The 25,996-nt window shown below is 43.3% G+C and overlaps 1 long non-coding RNA gene across 1 annotated transcript; it reads right to left on the bottom strand.

Annotated features, from left to right (window-relative positions):
- Positions 1-20,427: 20,427 nt before the first annotated feature.
- On the bottom strand, positions 20,428-22,940 carry LOC120405065. Its single transcript, XR_005598348.1, has 3 exons — positions 22,719-22,940; positions 21,872-22,063; positions 20,428-20,634 (listed from the first exon to the last, which is right to left on the bottom strand). It is a non-coding gene; the product is annotated as an uncharacterized LOC120405065 (long non-coding RNA).
- Between the last annotated feature and the right edge of the window lie 3,056 nt (positions 22,941-25,996).

Genomic DNA, 25,996 nt, shown 5'->3' with positions numbered 1-25,996 from the left:
CATGCCCCACACCTCATCCCTCTCAGATTTTGGAAAGCACTTCAGATTCTTAAACCTTGGATTGAGTGCTTTAGCTATCTTTAGAAATCTCACATCGGTACCTTCTTTGCGTTTTTCAGCTCTGCAGTGAAAGTGTTCTTAAAATGAACAACATGTCTGGGTCATCAACTGAGACTGCTATAACATAAAATAAATGGCAGAATGCGGGTAAAACAGAATGGTGGCTGAAGCATGAAGGGGCATATGAATCTTTAGCATATCTGGCATGTAAAAAACCTTGCAATGCTGGCTACAAAAGTGCCATGCAAATGCCTGTTCTCACTTTCTGGTGACATTATAAATAAGAAGAGGGCAGCATTATCTCCTGTAAATGTAAAATTTTTGTAAACAAACTTGTTTGTCTTAATGATTGGCTGAACGAGAAGTAGGACTGAGTGGACTTGTAGGCTCTGAATTTTTACATTGTTTTGTTTTTGAGTGCAGTTATGTAACCAAAAAAATTTACATTTCTAAATTGCACTTTTATGACAAAGAGATTGCACTATAGTACTTAGCTGAGGTTAAGTGAAAAATACTATTTCTTTTATCATTTTTACAGTGCAAATATTTGTAATAACAAATAATACACACTTTGATTTCAATTAGAATGCAGAATATAATATATATGAAAATGTAGAAAAAACATCCAAAATATTTAATACATTTCAATTGGTATTCTATCGCTTAACAGTGTGATTAAAATTGCGATTAATGAAGATTCATTTTTTTAAACACAATTAATTTTTTCGAGTTAATCGCTTGAGTTCACTGCGATTAATCGACAGCCCTGTTTTGTAATGCTTTGAAGTCTGCTTTAGACTTAGCTATCTTGAGCTATTTTGTATCATCTACAAACTTTCCCACCTCACTGTTTACCCTTTTTTTCAGATAATTTATGAATATGTTGAATGGAACTGGTCACAGTACAGACCCCAAGATGACACCTATCCATTCTGAAAATTGACTATTTATTCCTACCTTTATTTCCTATCTTTTAAACAGTTACTGATCCATGAGAGGACCTTCCTTCTTATCCCATGACGGCTTACTTTGTTTAAGAGCCTTTGTTGAGGGACCTTGTCAAAGGCTTTATGAAAGTCGAAGTACACTATAGCCACTGGATCAGCCTTGTCCACCTGTTTGTTGACTCCCTGAAAGAATTATAATAGATTGGTAAGTCATGACTTCTTTAAAAAAGTCATGTTGACTCTTCTACAACAAATCATGTTCATCTGTGTTTGTTCTTTTTGTTCAGTTTGCCTGCTACTGAAGTTAGCCTTATTGGCCTGTAATTGCCAGGACTTCCTCTGAAGACTTTTTAAAAAATTAGCATCACATTAGCTATCCTTGAGTCATTAGGTACAGAAGCTGATTTAAGCAATAGTTTACATACCACAGATAGTAGTTTTGCACTTTCATATTTGAGTTCCTTCAGAACTCTTGGGTGAATGCCATCTAGTGACTTATTTCTGTTTAATTTATCAATTTGTTCCAAAACCTACTCTAATGACACCTCAGTCTGGGACAGTTCCTCAAAAAAGAATGGCTCAGGTATGGGAATCTCCCTCACATTCTCCACATCTGTTCAAAAAGAGCTGCTTTTCCAGAAGGCAACTGAAGAATCCCTCTGAAGGATTAGATAGGAAGCCATATGACAAAAGTGTACAATGTGACAAAAGGACACAAATTCATATCAGAAATTCTTTCGCTGATCCCACTCCAAAGAGCACAATCACATTTAAACCTTTCTGTGCTGGTGTAATATTCAGAGGTTGCCTTATTTATAGACTCATAGACTCATAGACTTTAAGGTCAGAAGGGACCATTATGATCATCTAGTCTGACCTCCTGCACAATGCAGGCCACAGAATCTTACCCACCCACTCCTGTAACAAACCCCTAACCTATGTCTCAGTTATTGAAGTCCTGATGGCAGACAAATGCAGGCGTCCTGGCCTAAGGGGTGGGGTTGGCAGCAGAAGGTAGGGGGACCTGGGCCCACCCTACTCCACTGGGTCCCGGCCCAGGGCCCAAACGGTGGTGGAGTGTTCCACCACTGGCTCAGCAGGGATCTGCCCAAAACACGCTGACCTATATTCAGGCAACAACACAACCAGACTATCATCTGGTATCCCTGGGCTGCTTCCTATGCTGCCCCTCAGGATGTGCCTGTATCTCAGGATTGTCCTCCGTCTCCTCGGGGTACACCGCCAGCAGCCGTCCCAGCAGCTACTTGGCTTCTCCGGTGGCAGACAGATCAGGTAGCTCCGGCCAGTCCTCAGCACTGCAGGCGTCCTCTTCGGGCTCCAGCCCCAATGGTGGGCGGGAGGCATCTGTCACTTTTGGCAGCTCCAGCCTGACTGATCAGCTGGGCCTGACTTTTATACTTCCTGTCCCGCCCCTTTGCTTTTGTGGGGGTGTCCTGGCTCTGCCCACCAATCCCTCCCGGTCAGTCTCAGAGGGTGGGGATGCCCCCTCAGGAAGGCACAGCCTTTCCCCTCCCCCTGTTTAAAAATGTAAATGAATGAAGTATAAGTTATAAGCTCTTCATGGCAGTGAAAGCATCTTGTCTGGTTTAGCCCTGTATATATTTATATACAATCATCATCCTCAGGCAAGAAAACCTCTAATTAGCAGCAGACATCTGAAATTCAGAGTGAGGGTATGAGGACACCATGGATCACATAGGCTGGTAAAATGAAGGAAAAGCACAGCAATATGGTAGGGTACTTTCTTAAATATTCAGCTACAGAACAATGTGTCTGAAAAATGTTATTTGTCAAATAGATTTCTGCTTTAGCATTCCAGATGCAGTTATGGGCCACAATAAGTATGAATGGCATATTCTTGGTATGCTAACGGTTAGCAAATATTCATGCCATAACTTAGACAGATACACAGCAAAATCTGATTTGTTCTGTATATAGTCTGTCATCTAAAATACCCACAAAAGGCTTCACAGACAATTATATTCTGTACATGCAAATTGAAGAGGATGGAGGTTACCATATATTCCATAGTTAACATCTGTACATAGAGTACAGCAGAGGTGAATGAATGAAGATATAATTGAGAAGATGGATGTTTGTAAACAGGGGATAATTAAGCATTTATCAGGATGTCACTATGTACAGTAAGCCATCATACTTCACAAAGGCATAATAATGAGTGCAAGCTCAGCTGTCACATCTTATCAGAATGGTGGTTTTTGCGAGGCGATGACATAACACTACACATTGCATTGTGCTTCATGCTGCAGCAGTAAGATATTTGGTGACAGGATGTTGCTGTTGTAGATCCTCGTCACTGCTTTTTTCACTATTAAAGGTGGTTAGAAAAGTGTCTTCTATTTAAAACATCTTAATATTAGGCAGTGTTTTGGAGCCCACTTAATGTGGATAGACGGCAAGAGATAAATGTAAGCTATTATTATGATAAACCATTCTCCATGCTATGGATAGGAATGGATAGTTTTCAGAGCACTGGGGAAATGGCTGCATAAACGATAAGCATAATTAATTGTCGCTTGTCATTAAGAACAATATATAAGAAGGAAATGACTATGTGCTTATGTGGTGTATGAGATTTGCACTGCTAGCATAAGCATTAGTGCCCTCTGGAAACTAAACTTTGGCCTAACTCTGGTTGTGAGGCTTGGAACAGATGTGGCTGGGTGGTGTTGGTAGCTTGTGATACACAGGATGTCAGACTAGATGATATGGCAGTCTGTTCTAACCTTAAACTCTATGATTCTAAGTCCATCATTCTTTGAGCTGGTGAAGTGCAGCAGGTATAAACACCTGTTTATATGCCAATATGAAGAGCCAATATGAGGAGCACTCTCTTTCCCTTCCATCCTTAGAACTTGACCCATGTGTCAGTAACACAGGATTCCCATATTCTTAGCCATAATGGATGCTTGCCCCTTCTTGCATATCAGTTGGCTACAGTTGTAATGGCCAGGGTGTAGGTGGCTGGCCCAGTAGTGTCCACTGGGCTGGGGTCGAAGGCAGGAGTTGAGACTAGTTACAAAGCTGAGTCAGGAGATGAGAAGCAAGGTCAAGCTGGACTGGAGTCAACGGCAGAAGACAGGAGCAAGATAAGGCAAAAGACGAGGTCTGTAGAACTAGCAAGCCAGAGTCTACATTGCTGCTCCGACAGCTCCCTGGGCAACTTCCTGGTTTAAATAGTTGGTATGGACCAATCAGGCAGCTGCAGGGAGCTGTTGTTCTGGCCTCTTTGGGTGAAAATTCCGGGGATGCCTGGCCTTCCAGGAATGTTGGAGGCTGTTTTGCTTAGTTCCCCCATGGTGATGTGGAGGCATCAGTCATCCAGGACCTCACAACCCCAGGTTCTAGGTCCATTGATCCTGACACCAGCTATCTGTGCCTTACTCTGAGACAAATACTTGCTACCTTAACCCTTTTCCATGTGATTTACTCCACCCAGAGCACCATTTTTACAGTCAAGGGCTGACTGGGAATTTTTGTAGCCCAGCAGCGTTGTGCCTTAATCAGCCAGAAAGGGTATTGTTGTGTAATACAGAGCACTCCACCCAGAAGTCAAAGAGAACTGAGCCAAAATATTCTTGATAGCCTAGACCAGTTTGATCACTCTAATTCTCTAGTTTAAACTCATATCAGAACCACATCAGTTCCCTTTCCCAATCTTCTAGATCTGCTATCTTACGATAAGGGCAAGATTCTCTACCAGATCAGAAGTCTCTCAACTTGGCTTCTGGGGCAGTAGATGGAGTGCTCTGCAAAAGTCAAAAGATTCTTCCAGAAAGCCTTTAACCTGGAAAACGTTCTTAATGAAATGAAAGAGATTGTCTATCTAAGCAGCTCACAAAGGAGGAGACCTGAGACAGTATTTCATTATGAGCTCCATCAGACACCACCTGGCTGCAATTTCAGCCTTCTAACATCCAGTAATAAAGTTTCTAAAATAGATGCTGCATGTTTATTCTCTTGTGCATGAATGATCTCCATCGTGGAATCTAAGACTTGTTTGGACAAAGCTCATGGGGCCCTATTCAAACCTTTATTGGAACATTCCATCTATCATATTTCTGTATGTGGCATTCCTCATAGTCATACTGTCAGTTCAGAGTTAGCAAGATCCAGGCCCTGATGGTGGATCCCCCTGAAACACTATGTTCCATAAAAATAGACGATCCTTTCTCCCTGTTCTAAATTCCTGTTTTAAAATGGTCTCTGGCTTCCATCTCAATCAGGCCATTAACTGGTTTGTATTTTTCTTTCAACACTCATTCATGTCCAACAGAGGTCATGCTCAATACTTTAGATGCCAAGAAGACTTTAAGTTATTATCGATATAGGACCAAATAAATCCCAAGGTTCCTAGACTTTTTGTGCCATATGAAAATAAGACCAAGTGTCAGTCCGTCGATCCAAATGAATCAGATCATGTAAACTTGACTGCTATAACCCAGCAAAGGTTTTCAGCCCCCCTATGTGAATTAGCGTATATTCAGTTAAGAGCTTGTCTACACAGCATGGCAAAGCACACCAAAGAGGAGTGTGATTTGTAAAGTGCTGAAATAATGTGCCCTCTATCTTTCCCATTGACCCTGCTGGACTGCTCTCAATTGCATTAACTTAGTCCTGTTTTCAACTAGCCTACATCAATGTGAACTAGGTACCTTTTAGAGCACACCAGCAGGGTCTACACTGGGTAGTTAAAGCCCAACATGTTAGAGTGCTTTACAAATCACACCCCTCTGGTAAGCTTTGCTATGCCATGTATACAACCCATCAGTCTAAGGAAGCCTCAACAGCATGCCTTTGCAACATCTCTATCATTGAAATATGCCGCTTGGAAATATGTTCCTTTACAGGCCTTATTCTCTCAATATGGCCTCTAGCTTAGCAGTCCAATTGCAGTCACTTTTAACGTAAAGACTCCTCAGACTCCTCAGGTACCTTCTGGACTTTTAATCTCGTAAGCATATGGAACCATGTGGGAAATTCTTGAAGGAGAAAAAAATGGTTTCTTACCATAGTGACTGGGATTCCTCAATGGGCATTGGTTGATAGAAGTTTCCAGGGGTGTGCAACACCCAAGAATGTGGCTCCATATAGGAAATCATCTTGAAGAGCCACAGTTTATATATTCATAGATTTTAAGGGCAAAAGGGACTATTGTGATCATCTAGTTTCTATGGTACCTTTTTGTTTTGTCCTCAGGCAATGTGTTTTAGTGTAAATGATTAAAAATCTTTAATTACTATAAATTTTCTTTATTTAAACTAGCAAAAATTGCAATAGGGCCTTGTCCCCATTTTCCTCAAAATAGAGAAATGGCTTTTCGATGGTGCTTTCCGGACATACGTACTTATGTTAGTTCTCTCTAAAATTGCAGAAATTTCTCAGTGTTTATTCCTTTTTGTAATTGTACATTTTAGAGCATTTCTGATTCTTTATCAGTCGTAACTTGATGAAATGTAATAGCTGTTTGTTTTATGCTTCCTTTTATCTTTTTAAAAATGTAATTAAGGGTAACTTTTTCAAAAGTGCCTAAGTGAGTCAGGGGCTTATGTCCCATTTTCAAAAGTAGGCATTGTGTTTGGGTGTACCTCTCTGGTGCCTCCTGGGAATGAAGAGGAGCACCTTTCTTGTCTTGGACCTCCTTTTCTGGATGGTGGCATTACTGTTGTCTGGGTTCCAGATTGGGGAACACCTCTTTGTCTGTCTATACGTTTTAGGGAATCTGTCCCCTTCCTGGGGGTGGGAGTTTAAAATAGTCTAAAAGAAAAATACCTCTATAGGCCACAAAAAGGACTGGATCCCCGTGGTGTCACGCAAGGTGTAGGCGAGAAGGTCTGGGCTCTGTATGTTCAAACAACCAAGGCCATGTCCCAGGACTCTGAAAAATAAGGAAAAGCTGGTCCCTCTATTTCCTCAAAAGGCCCAGGCAGCTGGTGCTCTCAAGCAGTTTCCCCAGTAGACAGCCCCTGTTTCCTGGGACCCAGCAGCTTTGTGCACTAGCTCTGTTTGCTCCTGAATAATAGCCAGTCTGAGCAGGGATCCTCCCACTGTTCTCCAGGATTAACAAATTCTGCAGATGCAGTGGGTTGGAACTGATTGGGCCTGGAGAAGCTCTTTACCCTTTCTTGATGGGGGTTGGGATCTACCCTGCTACATACCCGCTCCCGCGAGACAGAGCTTGGGATCTTGCTGTCTGAGCCTAGCTCTCCTATTTCTCATGAGAAGAAGTCTTTATTAGGGTGTGCTTTTCCTGCACAATACTGGACTTTAAAGTGATAAAGTTGAAGTGACAAATCCCACCACATGATGCAGGGGGTTGTTTCCTTCATTGTACTTAGTCACCATAATGGTGTGACTGGTAATGATGGAAATGGTGTTGGGAAATGGTGATTATTAAGGCCCTAAAATTAAGACATTCCTCATAATGCAACATTGATAAAATTACTAAGAAGGTGGTTTTTTTTGTTTTGTTTTTTTGTTGGTGATGATTTGCAAACATAATGTTGGACTTTGAGTAAAAAAAACCCCTCCTCCCCCAATAGATTAAGGGGGTATGATAATACACACATACTGAGTAGTGATATTGAAACATCAAGATGAAACATCACTACATGGTATGAATAAGAACTTTGTCAGTTATACTTTAATAATGTGTAATTATGGATAGTGAATGAGTTTAGATGAGCCAACACTTGTGCCAAGGCCTCAGCTTACCTTACTGGCTTATCCTCTTGCAAAGATTTGCTGATAGTCTTAAAATGATATTATTGCTGACAAGACAAAAATAATACGTTGTGCTGGAATATTTTAGGTAAAAACCACACAAACCTGTAATGACAAGAAACTCCCTTTACTGGGAAAACCCTGGAGCAGGGTGACACAAATAGAATGACATGGAAATTGTATGAACAGCAAAAGTTGTATAACTTGAAGCTTGCACATGCGTATTGTACAGGTTACCCAAAACAAATGCTTAATGCACTTAATGCTGATTGCTGAGAAGTTAATGAATATGTGATGAGCAACTGTATAAGAATCCAAGTGAACAAAGCTCAAATTGGAGACACATCAAACCAGAAACTGAAGAAACAGGATTGAAGGACCAGACTAGGAATCAGAGGTGGCGACAATTACCACCATGAAATATAGGAGAACTTGGTGCCTCAGAATGTGGTAATTTGGGCCCCCTACCAACTCCATCTTATCTTGTATAAGTATATGTTCAGACTCTGTTAAGTGACAATAATTCTATCTGAAATTCTAAAAATAAGGCAAAAATTAAGCAAGCCTAAAGCAGGTGGACTCGTGACTCAGTTTCCCACCTTAAACTTCCAACAAAGGGATTACCTAATAAATAATAGCTGTGAGACTCTATGACCCATTTCACCATGAGGGCTTCTTTTACAATCATTGAGTGGGCCTTTCCCCTGGGAAACTGCTTCCAACTCAAATATAGGACTGGATGCTCCTTACCATTCCTTTCTTGAAAAATGACTGCCCCTATGCCTACATCCGAGGCATCCATCCGCAGTATAATATCATTTGTGAAATCTGGATTGATGAGGACTAGTTCTCAGCACAATTGGTTTTCAAGGTGTTACAGGACTCCTCACAGTCTTCCATTCGTTGAGTTTTCTTCAGTCTACCATTTATTATTAGGTCCATCAGAGGCACTGCAATTATGGTGAAATCAGGTACAAAACTCCTATAGTAGCCAGCCAATCCAAGGAAATGTCTCATCTGTCTTTTTGTGCAAGGGATGGGACATGTTGCCAAAGCCTGCACTTTGCTCACCAGGGGCTTGAGCTGAACTCCGCCCATGGTATATCTGAGAAAGGTGACTTCCTGGTTTGCCAGCTTCTACTTGACTTGATTTCCCGCAAAGCAAGCCTCATTCAGAGGTTGGAAGACTGCTCATAGCCGTCGCAGCTGTATACCAAGTCATCACCATATGACAATGTTGTCTAAATATGCAGTGACACACTGCTAGGGGGGCCTGCGAACTCAATTGGAATGTGGCAGTGGCCCCATGCAAGCCAAAGGGCATAGTGCAGAACTGAAAGAGCCCAAAAGGGGTTGAGAAGGCTGTCTTTTCTTGGCATTCTGATGATAAAGAGATCTGACAGTAACCTTTTATAAGGTCTGGGGTGCTGATATGTTTGGTAGACCTAAACATTCTAGAAGCTCGTCCACTTGCAGCACAGGATATGTGTTGAATTTCCAGACTGTGTTCACTTTCTAAAAGTCAATACAAAAGGGTATCGGGCTTAAGGACAAGCACAATCATGCTATGCCAATCACTTTGGGATTCTTCTACTACTCTTTTACACTGGGTATTTGCCACTGTCAGGAGACAGGATACTGGGCTAGATGGACCATTGATCTGACCCAGTATGCCTGTTCTTATGTTCCTCCCAAATCTATGATTGTCTGTAACTCATCCCAGACCATTTCCCACATCTTCCAGGGTAGAGGTCAAGGTGTCTCCCTAACTTGTTTCCCTGAGATCTTCTCCATGTGGTGATACATTAAATGGGTCCAGCCAGGTGAGAACATGTTGGGGAAAGATTCGATGAGTTGGCATACTTGGGTTCTCTGCTTGGGTTGGAGGATTCTGGAGGATGGAAGCTTCAGACCCTACCTCAAGTTCTGGCAGTCAAGGAGCTACCATCATTCCCTTCTTGTTCTTCCATGGTTTCAGCAGATTTATATATTATAGCCAAGTTTCCCTTCTCTTCCTGGGCAGATGGACTTCATAGTCTACAGGACCAACCCATTGCATCACTTCAAAAGGCCCTTGCCATCTGAGCTAGCAATTCAGATGCATTGCTGGAAGCAATCATAGTACTCTGTCACTTGATTGAAGGTCTGTAGGTGGGCATTCTGATCATATTCTTGGTCCTCCTTTTGTTGGGCACCTGAAAGGTTTTCACGAGCAAATGCCCCCAACCTCTTGGTTGCTCGTGAAGGTGGATGATGTACTAGACTGAGTTAACAGCCCTCAGGGCATACTCCTTCCTCCCTTCTTGGAAGACATCCAGTATTCTCCAAGGATGTCATCTTATAAAAGCTCAAAGGGGAGAGAAGCCAGTGGAGGCTTGCAGCACTTCCCTTACAGCAAACAGGAGCGGTGCAGTAGTTGGTCCCAAAGCTTGGGATCAGAGGCCATGAACCTCTTCAACATTGCCTTTTAGTTGAAACTCTTGACCAATCCATCTGTTTGTGGGTGGTACATGGCGGTCCACAGAGACTTGATCTTCGGCAGGGCATGTAGCTCCTGCATTAACCTGGATGCAAAATTGGTTCCTTGATCTGTTATTTCCTGGGGTTTACCCACCCATGTGAAGAGTTTCATGAGTTCTGAGGTAACCATCACTGTCTTTGTGGAATGCATCAGGATAACCTGTGGGCAACAAGTAATGTAATCTAAGATAACAAGGAAGTACTGGTGCTCCTCTCCAGAGGTCCTATCAGGTCCATTCCAATCTACTTGAAGGGGGTTTCTATCAGCAGGAACTAGATTAGGTGGGCTTTTGGGATCCCTTTTGGGACAGCCAATGGGCACTTTGGACAGGAATCACAGTGATCTCTACCTCCTGCTGGATCCTAGGCCAGTAAAAATGGGATGCTACCTGGGACATGATCTTCTCCTGACATAAGTGTCCAGCACCAGGGATGTTGTGTGCTAGGTGCAGGAGTGCCTGGTGGTACATCCTCTGGGCCAGCAGTTGTGTTCTTACTTTGCCAGTTTGTTTATTGTGTTCCACATGAGAGAAGCATTTATCATAGAACACAAAGTGGCACCATTGCCTGACCCATTGGGGTTCCACTACTTTGTCATTTACGGAGGTGATTTGCTCAAAGGCTCACCTCAGCACTGCATCTCCTCTCTGCTCTTATACAAAATCTGTGTTGTGTGATGATGTTTTCAGTCCTTCAATGATAATCCTTTTATTACCCTCTCTCTCTGTGACCTGGGTGGGGGACCTGCAGATCCTATGCTTCCTTCAAAGGGGTCTTCTGGTTCCCATAATCTGGCTAGCCTGACAGGTCTGCTTCTGGTACCCTGTTCCCCCTCCTCTTGTATAACCTCAGGGAAGTATTTCCAATGACAGCTGATAATGACAGAACAAGCCAGGGACAAGTGATAATGCTACTGTAAGTGCCCCAGTGTGACACCCACAGCTAGCCTAACCCATACACTAGTATGCCCTCACATTGCCATGGGTACACTAAAGAAAGATTGTCTCTCTGTCTGTCTGCCTTTGTTCCTGCCAAGCAAGTCTGTATCAATGTCTCACTACACCCGCAGTCTAGTAGACCTTGTACCTTGCTCTCATTAATCTATACCGGCACTTTTAATTTAACAGGTCCTTGCTTATGCACTGGGTTCTCAACTGTCCAAACCTGGGCATATCCATACTCCATAAGGAGGCACTCTCTTTGTATGTGCCTTCCTTGTCCATATGAAAAGCAAGTCATCAGGTTGCTGGCCGAGCCCAATTTCTGGTTCAGTGGTGACCCCCCTTGAAGTGGGAGCTGGGTTCTTGTCTCTGAACTGACCCCTGCTGGGAACATGGTCGGGGCATAGTGTGCTGATTTGGTTTTGCCCTAGGTAATTCCAGCCTATCACTGGGGCCTGCAGCCAGGGTGGTCATTTTAAATGTTGGAAGTCCGAAGATGAGGGCACTTGTCCTTGGCCTGTGGAGTGTGGTTTCCTTGGGCTGAGCCTTAGGTCAGTCTGGGTTAATTTCTTAATCCTGGGGAATAGCCCTTCTGTGTCTCTGGGGATTCCTCAGCAGCCATGAAGTTTTCTGTTAACTACACCACTTCTGTTAATGACCCTGGGCAGTGTCTCAGTACTCACTGTCACCCCACAGTTGGGAGTATTTGTATAAATTGTTTGATCAGTATTAACTCAGGCACTTGAGCTCCTGTCTGCTCTTCAGGCTGCAGCCACCACCAACAGTCATCCTCCAATTTTTGGGCCACCACCTGTGCTTGGCATACCCAGGGTACTTTCCCCCCAGAATCAGTGGCGGTGTGTCTCCTCACTGATGTCCAAGAAGTCCAGAATGGCTGCCATAATTAGTGAGTACTCCCATGAAGCCACATGGTCAAGTCCTTTATGGGTGGCCTGGTCCTGACCAGTCAAGTATGGGGCCAGCACAAAAGCCCAAGGCTCAGGAGGCCATGATCACCCATTCAAAGGTGGTCAAGAAGGCTTCAGGATCAGCCCCTGTCCTCATCTTAGTTAGTTTCACTGACACTGGGGGGACCATAGGTCCCTGGCCCATGGTCCAGGCTGACAGGCCTCTGCCCCATACAGCTGCAGCGCCATCACCAACTGCTGCACTAACTGTTATTGTTGGTTTTTGTGCTTGTTGACCAGCCCATGCAGAAGCTGCTGGTCACCTGAAGCTGCTGCTGCGTGGCCTACTGTTGCAACAACTATTATTCAAACTGCTATTGCTGCACCACCTGCTGCGGATGGGTCTCATCTAGCCCCTTCTAGCACGGCTCAGAATCCATACTGGGCTAAGTTGATTATCGCTCCTGTGCATGGGCTTTCAGTCTCTCCACCTCACATCCTCCGGCAGGGTTGGAATAATAGCCACATTCTTCACCATTTGTGATAGGCTGTACCTGTCAGGCACCCCCTTGGGGTGAAGAGGACACCTTCCTTTTCCTGGACCTCATTCTCTGGATGGTGGCATCATTGTCATCTGGGTTCCAGACTTGGGGTATGTACTTCATAGCAAGTCTGTTCCCTTCCAGTGCTGTTAAAGTAATCCAAAAGAAAAAGGCAAAATACCTCTATGGGCCATGGTCTCACACAGGGTAAAGGCCAATAGCTCCTAGGAGAAGGGTCTAGGCTCTTTATCTCCTGTATGTCCAAATTACCAAGACTGAGTCCCAGGTCTTCAAAAAGTAAAGAAAAGCAGATCCCACTATTTCATAAGAGGCCTCAGGTGGCTGGTGCCCTCAAACAGTTTCTCTAATAGACAGCCCCTGCTCCCTGGGACCCAGGAGCTCTGTTTGCTCCTGAATGCTACCCAGACTGAGCTGGGATCCTCCCTTTTAAGAACTCACCCGTCTCCAGGATTAACAAGCCTTACAGGTGCAACAGGTTCAGGCTGATTGACCCAGAAGAGTTGTTTCATTCCTTCTTGACTGGATCAGGGAGCTGCCCAACCACAGATTCTTAGAGGTAGATCCACAAAGGGACTTGACTCAGCATTGCAACACCTAATGTTTAGGTGCCCTGGAATCCACAGCTCTGAGCAAGGTGCCCAGGCTCCCTATAGAATGCATAGAGAATGTCACAACCTGACTTTTTCTCGGGGCACCCAGAACTACAAGTCAGCTTGTTACTCCTCTGCCTTAGCAAAAGAAGGACTTGCTGGTAAACTGTGTGTCAGTTCCCTGACACTCACAGTCAGATAGCCACCCAAACAATCTCCTCCAAAACTCTGCCAGCCTTTACTTTGCCATGTAGGTAACACTGGGCGCACTCCAGTTTCCAAGTCCCTCTATCCAGCCTCTATCACTGAATATGTGCAGAAATTCCCAAGTTCACCATCTCCAAAGAGACAGTGTGCACACCAGCTTGTTTGATTCAATTAAGAATTCACACTTTGCTTAATATTACAGTACTGTGATGTACTTAAGCTAAAACAAGGAAAAGTTGATTAGCAAAGATAGGGATTTAAATGATATGAAGCAAGGATAATGGAACCAGATATGGTTACAATAAAACAGAAATATAACACACTTCTAAGAAACTAAATTTAACTTTAGAGGGCTAAAATCTTTGCCTAAGATAAGCTTCTCACCTAAAGCACCTCTCAGCATCACCAGCCCCCCAGAGTCATGATCCAGCTTTCATGATGCAAAAAGCACCGCCCTTTTTACTCCCTCAGTGATGGATAACAAGGGGATTCTTTTTCCTCCTCCTTATAGTCCAGCCGATCTTTGAAATGAATCCTTTTGAAGTGTACCCCCAGCAGGGGCGGCTCTAGAAATCACGCTGCTCCAAGCAGCGCGGTGCGCTGCGCCGCCCTTCCCCAGTCCTGCGGCGGGTCCCCTCTTCCCGCGGCTCCGGTTGAGCTCCCGCAGTCATGCCCGCGGGACTGCGGGACGAGCGCCCCCTCTGCAGTGATGCCTGCGGCAGGTCCACTCGTCCCGGGTTCCGGTCGACCTGCCGGACCAGCCTCCCGCCCTCCCCGGCCCAGCCTCCCGCCCCCTACATTTTGCCGCCCTAGGCACCAGCTTGTTTTGCTGGTGCCTAGAGCCGCCCCTGACCCCCAGATAAAGTTCTTCTCTCCTGCTGCTTATTTTCTGGTGTGCAGACACCATGCTGTTTTCTTATCTTCCTGTTAACCTCAGATGTAAATGACCTCCCATAGTATTTGGCTTATCCTGGTTAATTTATATCAGCGATCTAGGCAGACAGGTACATCAACATTCCTTTGTCTGGGAAAACCTGTTTAATCAACCCAGCTTGGTTACCTAGTTTTAAACATATTTGTAGTACATACATACAGCTTTATGAAGAACACTCATACATGCATCTTGCAATGCTTATGATGTAAGAGTTCATTTAATATTTCACGCGACCTTCTTTACAGATAAATGTTGTGACAACAATGCGTTAGGTGTGGTGAGTGTGTCAGGGCTGATAGGAGTTGCTATTACAGAACAGTGAACCCTTTGCCAGTTAGCATTGAGAGGTTCTGGAGTCACATAGGTACCTAAGAATGCCATCCTCAAAAGCCAGCAAGCTGAGTGAGGAGCCATCTAAGCTAGCCAGTGTGAAATGCTAAGAGAGGTGTTGCCCAGATCTGAGCCAGAGGGACATGCCTCAATCAACTTGGGATTCACAGCCATGACTCTTACTTGGAGTTATGTGTCTAAGGCCTTTCTTACAAAAAACCAAAGAGGGCTGTGCCCCCTCCCCCAGCCCCAACCTTAAGCCTGCCAATTAGAGCTTTCACCAAGGACCTGGGTGCAAATCCCACTCTCTGTGTGATGTGGTTCAGGGGTCCAGGTCTTCTCCTCTCCGGTGAGTGTTAAGGTTTTTTCTAGTTAGTTTACTCCTTCAGTTTACTCAAAAAAGTGGTTCTCTAAAAGTCCTTTTCAAATTGAAATGAGTTCATTGTGTCCTATTACCAGGACCCAACAAGACTGCCTTATAAATACACATTACAAAGAAGGTAGGAATTTTCATATTACTCCACCTTTCAGCTGGGCCATGCAGAACACTGCTTCACTGTACAGGAAGGAATGAATGAACTGTCAGCCAGGAGGTGGGTCAGATGATGACTTTTTCAGGGAGTATCGTGAGGGAACTGGCAGCTGGAAGAGGGAAGTTAGTCTGAGGAGCTTTCAGGAATTTGCAAGGGACGCGAGCAGCTGTGAGTGAGTGTTCTTGACTTCATTTCTCAGTGCAATTTACTATTTTCTTAATATTGTAAGGGTTAACATAAAATCACTATACATTTATGGATCTGAAAATTCAAAGTCTAACTTAATTTTTACTTAGTCCTAGCTCATGCAAACTCCCATTCAAATCAGTGAGAGTTTGCCGAAGGAAAAACTGAGTAAGGACTTCAGGATTTGACTCAGAAAACTGTGTTATGGTTTCTTGTGCACTGTGGGCTGAATCCAGCTGCTCAGCATCTCTCAAGATTTGGCACTATTATGGTTGATATGTGTTAGTGACTACACCTTCTATGCTAATATCCTGAGGCTATCTACAGCAGAAGTGTTCCATACTGTGGGCCCGTTTGCACTATCTAACATCTACATGAGATTTACTGGAAAGAAAAACAAAGTGGCTTAATATGAAGTTCAGTAAATCTTATAGCACCACGCAGAGAGCAAGCATTTGTAAAAATTACAAAGTGCTTAATGTCTGACTCCAGAAATGCATGGTGGAATCTGTTCTTGTTTAAAACTTAGGCAAAGTAGACTTCCTTAAATCTGCAGAATAATAATAATGACTAATGCTATATGTTTGCCAGAGTTGTCCTTACAGACATGGGGCCTTGTTTTAAGTGTTTTCTAAAAATTGTCTAAGATTATTGACATGTTGGGAGTTTTGCCTGCAAGTGGTTGAGTGAATGGGTGAGAAGGTGGTTAGATGAATTGATGAGTGAGTGGGCGGGTTTGCATTTGACTGAGTGGGTGGATGTGGAGGTGAAACATTGAGAAGAAACTTTGAGAATCTTAAGAGAACAGTCTCATAAGACTGCACAGAAAGGTACACAGTGCTGTGTATCAGTGTAAACTCTCCAGGGTGTCCAAGAACCAGACTAGTGGACTCCAAATCAGGTTCCCAGTGACTAGACTATCAGGCCAGGATAGGACACCTTGGTGAAGGAAGAATCAATAAGACAGCTGTAAACTCCATTCTAAAATGTTAAAATAAGGAATTTCTCAACTATGTAAAAGCCAGACCGTGCTTTGCCATTTAACCTATGTGAAGTGGGTGCAAAATGCTACCAAATCAGAATTTTTACTCCTTGACCATCAAACTCTGCAATCCTTATTGAGTTTTTACTCAGTTTATACTTGGGTAAATCTTCCATTGGGCCAGATGGGCAGGGAATCTCTGAGGCTGATTGTGTGGAGTTTCCTGCAAATCACTGCCTCCAGGGAAATGGGTTTGGAAGCAAGGGAGTTGGAGGATATGTGGCTTTCCAATCTTGTGTTTTCTGCATATCAACGGAAAAGAGGCCCCATGAAGCCATAAAGGCAGCTCTTGTCTGCATGGACAACTGCCCATCTGCACTACTCTGCTGGATCCCAGCAACGTGGCTCCTTCCGGAGTCATGCTGACACTGGCTGGGTCATTGTGGATCTGCTCACTAGGAGCTGCAGAGGTTACTTCAGGAAAATTCATATGCTTCCACCCCATATTAACTTCTAAATAGACTTCTACTCAGGCCTGTATCCTATATGATTATCTTAAGCAAGTTAGCGTAAGTATGACTAAGTAGGCTTATGACCATAGGCACTGACTCCGAGGGTGATCCGGGGCTGGAGCACCCATGGAAAAAAAAATAGTGGATGCTCAGCACCCACTGGCATCCCTGACAATCAGCTCCTCTCCTTCCCCCATAGTGCCTCCTGTCCGCTGGCAGGCCCCACCAATCAGCTCCCCCCACTCCCTCCCAGTGCCTCCCGCCCGCCACAGATCAGCTGTTCAGCTGTGTGCAGGAGGCACTGGGGCGCAGGGGGAGGAGCGGGGGCAGAAAGGGGTGGAGGAGGGGCAGGAAGAGGCAGGGCAGGGGTGGGAGATTGAGGGAAGGGGTGGCCGGGGGGATGGGGGCTGGGGCAGAACAGGGATCGAGCACTCTCTGGGAACTCAGAAAGTCAGCACCTCTGCTTGCAGCCTTGGGCACAGATAAATGGCCTAATGGTTACCCTTTTAGATTTTGGGGAACTAAACATGTTTGCCTGTGAAAGTCAGGACTTAAGGGTGACCACAGGGTACACTGCAGAAACATGGAAGTTCCAACCATAAACCAGTTTGGGCAAGAAATTACAGGTTTGAAAATGAGCTAATTGGCGTTAATAGATATGAATATGCTAACATATAGAATAAATGTACCTCAATAGTATATGGGTGAGGAAGTTAGATTTGGGCATGGAAAGCTCGATATTAGCATGAATAGCTGAGACCCAGTAAGAGGGCAAACCACCATGTGGAAGCAGCTTTTTCTTCTTCTTTAGCTTTTGGGTCTCTTCACTGTTTATTGGTAACTTAGCCATTCAGCATTTGGCCCTTCAGCTCTATTATTCACCATCAATCTCGAGAGCACCGAGCAACCTGGACCACTGGACCCATTTGGCATGCCAAGAATGAGACTGGTCCTTGGTCTCTTACCACCAGGTTCCCAAGGAAGGCTGTGAGTATGCTAATCTAGGAAGCTTTTGTAAAGAATAATACAACATGTACCCCCACAACTGTATTATTCCCCTTTGGTTCTGTGGTTGGGAGCTTTGATAGCTTTTTCATGTATTTTAGTAAAAGTCTCGAAGGCTGTGTGTTTTCCTCAGCATGAGTATTCTTGCCATACACCCTTAGGGTCCTTGCAAGATATGGAACTCAGTGTGTTTAATTCTGTGTAGCCTGATTCTGAGACAAGAACTTTATTATCTTCTGGTCAGATAAATTGGTGAGCCTATATAACATTAGCCCCTAAAATCAGGCAACAAGGATCACAGGGAAGGAGGAAGGAAGGCTGGCTATGCCATTAAGGCAGTACTGCCTGCTATTCATGTGGGCAGAGAGACATTCACTTAGAGAGGATGCTCCCTTCCTCAGTGTTTGCTCAGTCAATGGAGATTTGGCTGGACTTTAGGTTTTGGCCCTTGCACAACATACATTTCCAGCATAGGCAAGTCAGAGTTAATATTTGTGGGACAATTAACATACAATTCCCATTAAAAATGATGGGTGTTGCATGTTAATTTCAAGATTTTCCAGGAAATCCAGTAGAAATTATGTGTAAAAAAACAAAAAAAGTCAGGCACCATACAAAATCCCTCACCTTAATCAGCATTAAAAAAACCCAAACAAAAAAACCTCACACATGCTGAATTTTGTACCCCCCAAAATGTGAATTCCCTACACTATACACACACCTGGAATTCACATAACCGATAACACATGGCAGGCAGAATTGTTTAATTTAGCTTTCTATATACAGTCTGTAGGTTAGGAACAGCGAAAAGTATTCTGCAATTTTAGTGGTTGTTGTCTGTGTTTACCATAATTACAGAGGTATTTTAAACTTCCACATTATGTTGTAGGCATAATATTAGGTAGGGAATAGCAGCAGAACATTTTGGGTAATCTGTTATTGTGGACACATCCTGAAGATTAGCTGATGCTATATTTAGTCACTATGTGGTTAGCTGTGACTAGACTGAGGATGTCATTTCCCTCCTCCCTCAAAGCTGCAAACATTGTAGAGTTTCAAAGACTGAAATGTTGATCTTAAAATAACGGATTTTTAAAAAATAATAATGTAACAACCTCAGTTTTAATTAAGTTCCTGAACTTGGTAGAAAAATATAACTGGGATTTGCCTCGCACTTACTGCATGAGAGTTTACATTGTTGTAAGCTGTTTTAATTCAGTGGAATTACTTTTGATTCTAACCAGTGTGACAGCCCAACATATCAAACCCAACATATTCACCATTAATAACCTCGCCATTATGGACTCTGATCATATTCCCACTGAATGGAAAAAGGACTGGGCCTATTAAAGGCAACTGAATTAAAACAAGAAAAATACAGAAAACCAGTTACAAACTGCAAATCATTAATACAGTATATATGCAGCCTTAAAATTACAAGGCTTTGAAACCGGAAAGATTTTTATCTGCAAGGACTGAGTTCAAGGTTTGGGCCAACCTGTGACTGGCTTTTATGCAGGAACCTCCCCGCTCTTGTGTGTCCAATACAAGTGCCAGTTACAGTTGTAGTGTCTGGGCCCTGGAAACTGCTCCATGGATACTGTTGGGAGCCCAGAGACCCAAATGGGTATAGGAGGAAGTAGAGCCAGAGTATTTCTTGTGTGTGGGACAATAAAGGCCCATTATTGGTAAGTTACAGGCATTGTTTGCAATAAGGAAAAGTGGGCCATGAACCAAGATGAGCCATATCACAGGATAGGCCATTTTTGATCTTCACAGCAACTACTTAACTATAGTCATAGCTGAAGCCAGTTTATATATTTAATCAAAGACTTTATCCATTGCACTGAAGTTACACAGGCATCATGAAATTTTGTGTTTGGGGTTTGGGGGGCAAAGGCAGGAACCAGCTGAGATGTGACTGAGCTGAATTAACAAAGCAACCATGAAACAGGAACACTCCCCATTATGAGTAGATGAGAAAATCCTGTACAGGCAGTTGAGAAGCTCCAGAGCCTTCCCACTCACCAACTAAACTAAATGCTCAACACTATACATTTTCACGGCAAACAAACAAACAAATATTAACTAATTCATCCTACCATCACCCTGGTGAAGTACAGTGGTTAGGTAAGTATGGTTGTCCCTATGGTACAAACGGGGAATTGAGGCACAGAAAGGTTTAGAGTCACCTCAAGATATACAGCAAATCAGTGACGGAGTCCAGGCACACACACTATTACCCAAAATGGATAGGGATAGAACATAGTTTTAGTTAACTAACATGATTTGACAGTGAACCAGTATTACGAGTGATTATTACTGCAGTCACTCAAACTAGCACTGCAAACCCAGATACTGGGTAGATCTCTGCAACTGAAAATAGAATCACAGCCCAACAGAGAAACAAAAGCCTCTGTCTATACTATGTGATGGTCATACTGATAACCCTTGTAATGATCCCCATATGATAAACAAACATATATTGTGCTGTTCAATTGCCCACATGTACCTTAGTGAAATCTCAGTTGAGAGACTAACTTGCATCATCAGATCTGGAGACAGGATTCATATTAGTCTGGAAATGGCTACAATGGATGATAATCTGCTTCTGTTCTTGATACGTAACACAATTTCTTCTTACTTCTCACCTAGAAAAGAGAGATTCTCATTTTTAATAAAGACTACCCCCACTCTCTGAGTGGGAACACCAAGGCACTCCCACTTTCCTCTCAGCAACGTTCCCTATTCTTGTTCTTTTTCATGGCCCATCTCTCTAATTGCTCTTGGCCAGTAAGCCAATCTTAACCAGCTGCCAGCTGTTTTAAGGGGGTGGTGGTGGGGAGAGGAGAACCCTTATTAAACTGTTTCCTCTCTCTGTCTTTCAAGAAAAGCATTTACACACCATGTGAGAAATTCATCCCTGGCGTAACTGCATTGACGTCAATGGACTTACACTAGGATTGAATCTGGTCCTGTAAATCTATTATGCAATATTTTCAGATGAACAGTTCTATAATGAATAAATGACTGCCAGATGTGTAAAAAGCAATCCTTGTTCTCCCTTTTTTGAGGTCTGTGCACAAATTCTCATGTGCAGTTTGTTAACTGACTTATTCATTAGCGTATATATATAGCTGCCACTTTAGAGCAATTCCACAGAAAACATTTAAAATGGCATCATGCAAAGGAATGACCCAAGAAAGGCTGCATTTACTGCTCCAAATTATGCTGCTTGGTTTTTTTTTTAAAAGGAAGCACCGACTTCCTCTGCTGCATTTGATTCATCTTGAGGCCGGAGACTGACTCAGGCAAGGGATGCAGAAGAGAGCTTGAGCTTTTATATATCAAGAAACAGAAATCCAAAGTTAATTGAATACAGAAAAGCTTCCGTTTGGGTCTGCAACTTCCCAGGAGTATACTTAGAAGTATCACCCTGAGGAGGAATATCCTACTTTCTGCCAAAATACTAGAATGTTACCCCATCATGTTATGGAAGGAATGCTTCTGAAGGGTGGTCAAAAATAAAGTAGACTCTTGGCCTTCCTGGTCCAGGCAGGATGGATTCCTGTTTGAAGATACATGAGGGCAGTGATAAAGTGCACTGAAGAGCTCCATGGCATGTAGGTCTCAATTAGGCCTCTCTTGAGTATATTTTCTATGTTTTGCAATAAGCCAAAGTAACAGATACTAAGACACTGGATTTCAAACTTACACATCTGATGATAGGCACCTAACATGGGGTACATCTACACAGGAGCTGGAGATATAATTTCCAGCTCGGGCAGGCATACTAGCTAGCAGTAGCTCTGATCAAGTTAGTGTGCTAAAATCTCTTCCGAGTACAATTCTGTCTGAAAACCTAATGGGACAGGGTACTCCACTCACCACAGGGTGGTGCCTCCTTCTGTCGATTAGCTCTGCCTGGTTCAGCTCCCCCTTTCTGATCTTCCATCATTGCAGCTCTCCTCCGACTCATGGAGTCACAGTATGGCTGCTTCGGGATTCAAACCTCCAGCCAGGTCTCACTGGTTTCCCCTTCAGGCAGTCCTCAGATCTGCTGCACTGACTACATCTTTCCTGCAATGACACAGGCAGGATTCCCATTCACTGCCCATAGCAATACTACTCTGCAGTGGATGGCAGGGGAACCCAGGCCCACCCTTTATTCTGGATTCCAGTCCAGGGCCCTATACGAGCAGTTAAGGCCTGGGACTTCACCAACCCTACTACTATCTTCCCTGGACTACTTTCTACCATGCTTCTTTAAGCGTCTCCTTCATAAGCCTTCTTAGTTCGACCCCTCTCTCTTAGGCCTACTAGGTAAACCCTTCCTCATGGGTTCCTACCTACCCTTCTTTCTCCCTCACCGCAGGGACAGAAACTGCAGACTTCTTCTCTGCCACCTTCTATGCTACCCTTGCAGACTGAAACTTCCTCCTTTTAAAACCCTCCTCCCTACCATGCATGACTGGGCAGAGCTACCTTAAGACACAGAGCCTCCCAAACCCCTTCCCTGTCAGTGCAGGAGTTATATACCCTGTCACAGGGGATAACAACATTTTCTTAGCTTTATCATGTGGATTGACAAGTGCCAAGCATTATTATTATGTGGGCAAATCCTGAGCTCCTTATTCGGTTTTTAACCAGCTCTTTTTTGGGTCATTATGCCAACACATATTGGTTTCAGTGGGAGTTGGTTTGAGCAGAGAATTGATAAAAAAACAAGTGAAACCTAAGAAATAATATTGTGATTGTTTTTGTTGTCTTCTTTCTCTGCCTCGGAGTGGATTCCCTTTCTTCTTCTCTTGGCTTAGGAGGTTGCAGCAATGGGTGCTCTTTACCCTAGACCTAGGAGTGCAGGATTGTGGCAGCGGATTCTCCTCCTTGGTGTAAAAATCAAGTTGGAAAGCTCATAAGAGCAGGCTTTCATGGTCCTTGTTCCTCCCTTAATAGGCCTGCTCCTTCCCTGAAGTGTTTCAGTACTTCCGCCTCCAGGCATCATAAAAAACAAAAAGAAAAAAAATAACAGGATAATAAATAATAAAAATAATCAGTTACAAGAATTTTTCAAATACCAGCACAATCAGGCACTGAGGCATTTAAGCACTGCTATTTGCATCCATAATTACTTTAGCTTCCAAAAAAAAAAATAGAGGCTTCATATGCAAATCAGGGCCTAATATGTATTTTTCTTCTTTTTGGTCTGAGACAGGAGTGGGATCTGTTTATAACAGAAGCTAGGGCAGATGATGATAGATATTGCACTGAGTAATAGCAACCGCCCCCCATCACATTCTTGCATGAGGAGGGAGGAACCAGACACTTGCTGTTGATTGGTAATCACGGGAAACAAAATCCTCTAGCTAGGGATGAGGGTGTTCACTTTAGTGAGCAAGAGCAGCAAAGCCAGCTAGGAGCGGGCTGTCAAGCTGAACATTTGCTTCTATAAGCAATTTTTTTTAATCCTATTGGGGAAAGGGCAGACAACTGAACTGGGGCCCTGAGCTCAGCCCCCACCCCCCAAACATCTGAGTTCTGTGTAAACAAAGTGAAATGGGAAGAAGTGGGGCCCAGTGAACATGATATATGGGGGCCCCACATTTCTCTTGATGGGCCTGGCCTGGCCTGTCTCAGACAGCATTGAGAAAGGTCTTAGAACACTGCTAAATGACTAATCCACTTTGTTCTTTGCTTCACATGTATGGAGGACTGGAGCAGGTGAGACTTGCATGATGTTGCTGCCTTTGCCACACATAGAGGAAGCCTCTTTTTTGCTGTCACTGCTGCTGCACAAAAGCAACTTCCCCTTCATTATTTACATTGATTGGCTGATTTGCCTATTCTGCCTGATTCACAATAGCAGCAGAAGTCCCACTACATCCCAGCTCGGGTATTTTGGACTTTCAGAGAAGGAGCATGGGATGCTGGATTTGCCCTTGCCCTCTATCACAGCCACAGGTGATTTCCAGCACTTGATTCAAATCATGAAGTGGATGGAGGAGCTGGTGAAAATACAGATTAAGAACCTGGGTCTGCCTCTACTGAAATAAGTGGCAAAACTTCTATCTAGTTCCATAGGAGCAGGATTAATCACAAACTCTCCAACAAAACTATTAATTTTTTAAAAAGATTGTGGTTTTATACGCAAAACAACCACCAGTATTTGAAAAGTGCATAAGATGGGGGACATCCTGCCCACTTATTCCAATTGAAAGCAAGTTTTGGGTCTCTTCCTAGTCACTAGTGAACATCTGCTTACATAACAAAAAACACTACCCAGCTCAGCAAAATTGACATTCTGTGGCTATTCATGAATGACCCACAACTAGAGCAGCAGAGGATGTAGATGTGGATTGAGGTGTATCACTAGACGGAAGGGAATTGGGGAGCTGCACAGCACCTGCCTGCAATAAAATTGGCTCTCAACTAGCACTGTTAGTCCCTCATTTTCCAAATAAAACAAGATGTTTTTCAGTAGTCATTTTTGAGTTCCCAGCCCCTGTATACTGGTGTCTATAATGGCCAAATTCTGAGCTGATTTATACTGTATTCCATGAAACCCTGATGAAGTTACTGGAGTTGCTTAGGATATAGAGGTAGATTTTGATCCTCTGCATGTGTGTGTGAGTTTCGATTTAATGCATTTATTCCTGTCAAAACTCTCTAGCTGGTCCCTCCTTGTATATGTGCTACTCATTTCCTGCAGCTGTAGTGTGTATTCAGAAGCCTTGACTGCTTGTTTCTCCTCTCTTTCTTCTTCCTGAATAATTTGATCCACTGGGGTATACTACCAGATGAGAGATATTATGTACCATTTCCCAATGACCAGGTTAGAAGCCCCATTATGTCTCTTGAGGCAGCTAAATGTTGGCAACCACATCCTTTTTTTTTTTTTTTTTTTTTGCAAGACAGCTATATTCAATTTTCAATGCACAATTTATGACAGAATTGCTGGTGCCACATGCTTTATTCAGGGGCTGAATATAAGCCAAAATGTCAGTGTCTAGGACATTTTGGGCCAACGTAATGATGTCAAGAGGGAGAAGCAAATCAATTATTTATTCTATACCTCACCCTCCTCAATATTGTCTTTAGATCTCTGCTGTGTCAAGTGGGGTCATGATATGAGCAAAAGGCAGTGTGTCCTGCTGGGAAAAGTCTGCTTTCTATAACTGTTGGGGGAGAACAGCTATTATTCATTTCTGAACTCCTTGCTGGGGTGGCTATATTGAGACTGGCAATCACTCACTATACTGGCTGAGAGCCTGGTGCAATAGCCTGTAAACAGGGGATTGGAAACCAGTTTCCAACCTGCTTTATTTGTTTAAACATCAGAAGGAAAATCTTCAAGGTTTATTGAAGGGAGGCGTCTGATTAAAAACCCAAGTTCCCAACACTGTAGACTTCCAGGATCAAAATTTCAGGACTGGCCCAAACCAGACCCTCAGATGTGAACATCCTTGAGCTTAGGGAAACGTTGGATACATCCTTCTGGTGTTTATTATTTTAAAATATTTAAGACTCCTATGCTACAACTGATCATTGTTTTATGGTTTCTGACCCCATGTGACCCAATTTGCTTCAAGCCTTAATTTCTGTTCATTAGCACTAACTGGTGCTGTAAAATTGTGAGGTACCTGAAGAATTTGTATCCACTTATTTTCTAAAAGTGCACCCATTGTATTTGCATCCATCAAAATGAATAATACAGTTTTAGAAGTCCATAGATTCTAAGGCCTGAAGGGACCATTGTGATAATCTAGCCTAACCTGTATAACACAGGCCATAGTTAATAGGACTTTTTTGACCTTTCATCCAGAATTCAAATGGGATTCAAAGTTCAGGTTAATTTTTGTTTTATCCAAACTGATTTAGTGTCTCTTACACAGGACTCTGAAATCACATTTCAGCAAAGTGGCTATCTACCACACGAGCCTCAGAAATGCCAAATGCAATTGAAAGATGCTTTTAAAAATACATATAGTTTATTATGACAAAAAGCTGAACAGA

Source organism: Mauremys reevesii, linkage group 4 (genome assembly GCF_016161935.1).
Source record: "Mauremys reevesii isolate NIE-2019 linkage group 4, ASM1616193v1, whole genome shotgun sequence".
Classification (NCBI taxonomy): domain Eukaryota; kingdom Metazoa; phylum Chordata; order Testudines; family Geoemydidae; genus Mauremys; species Mauremys reevesii.
Note: the sequence above shows the minus strand (reverse complement) of the source record. Positions and strands in the feature narration are given on the sequence as shown.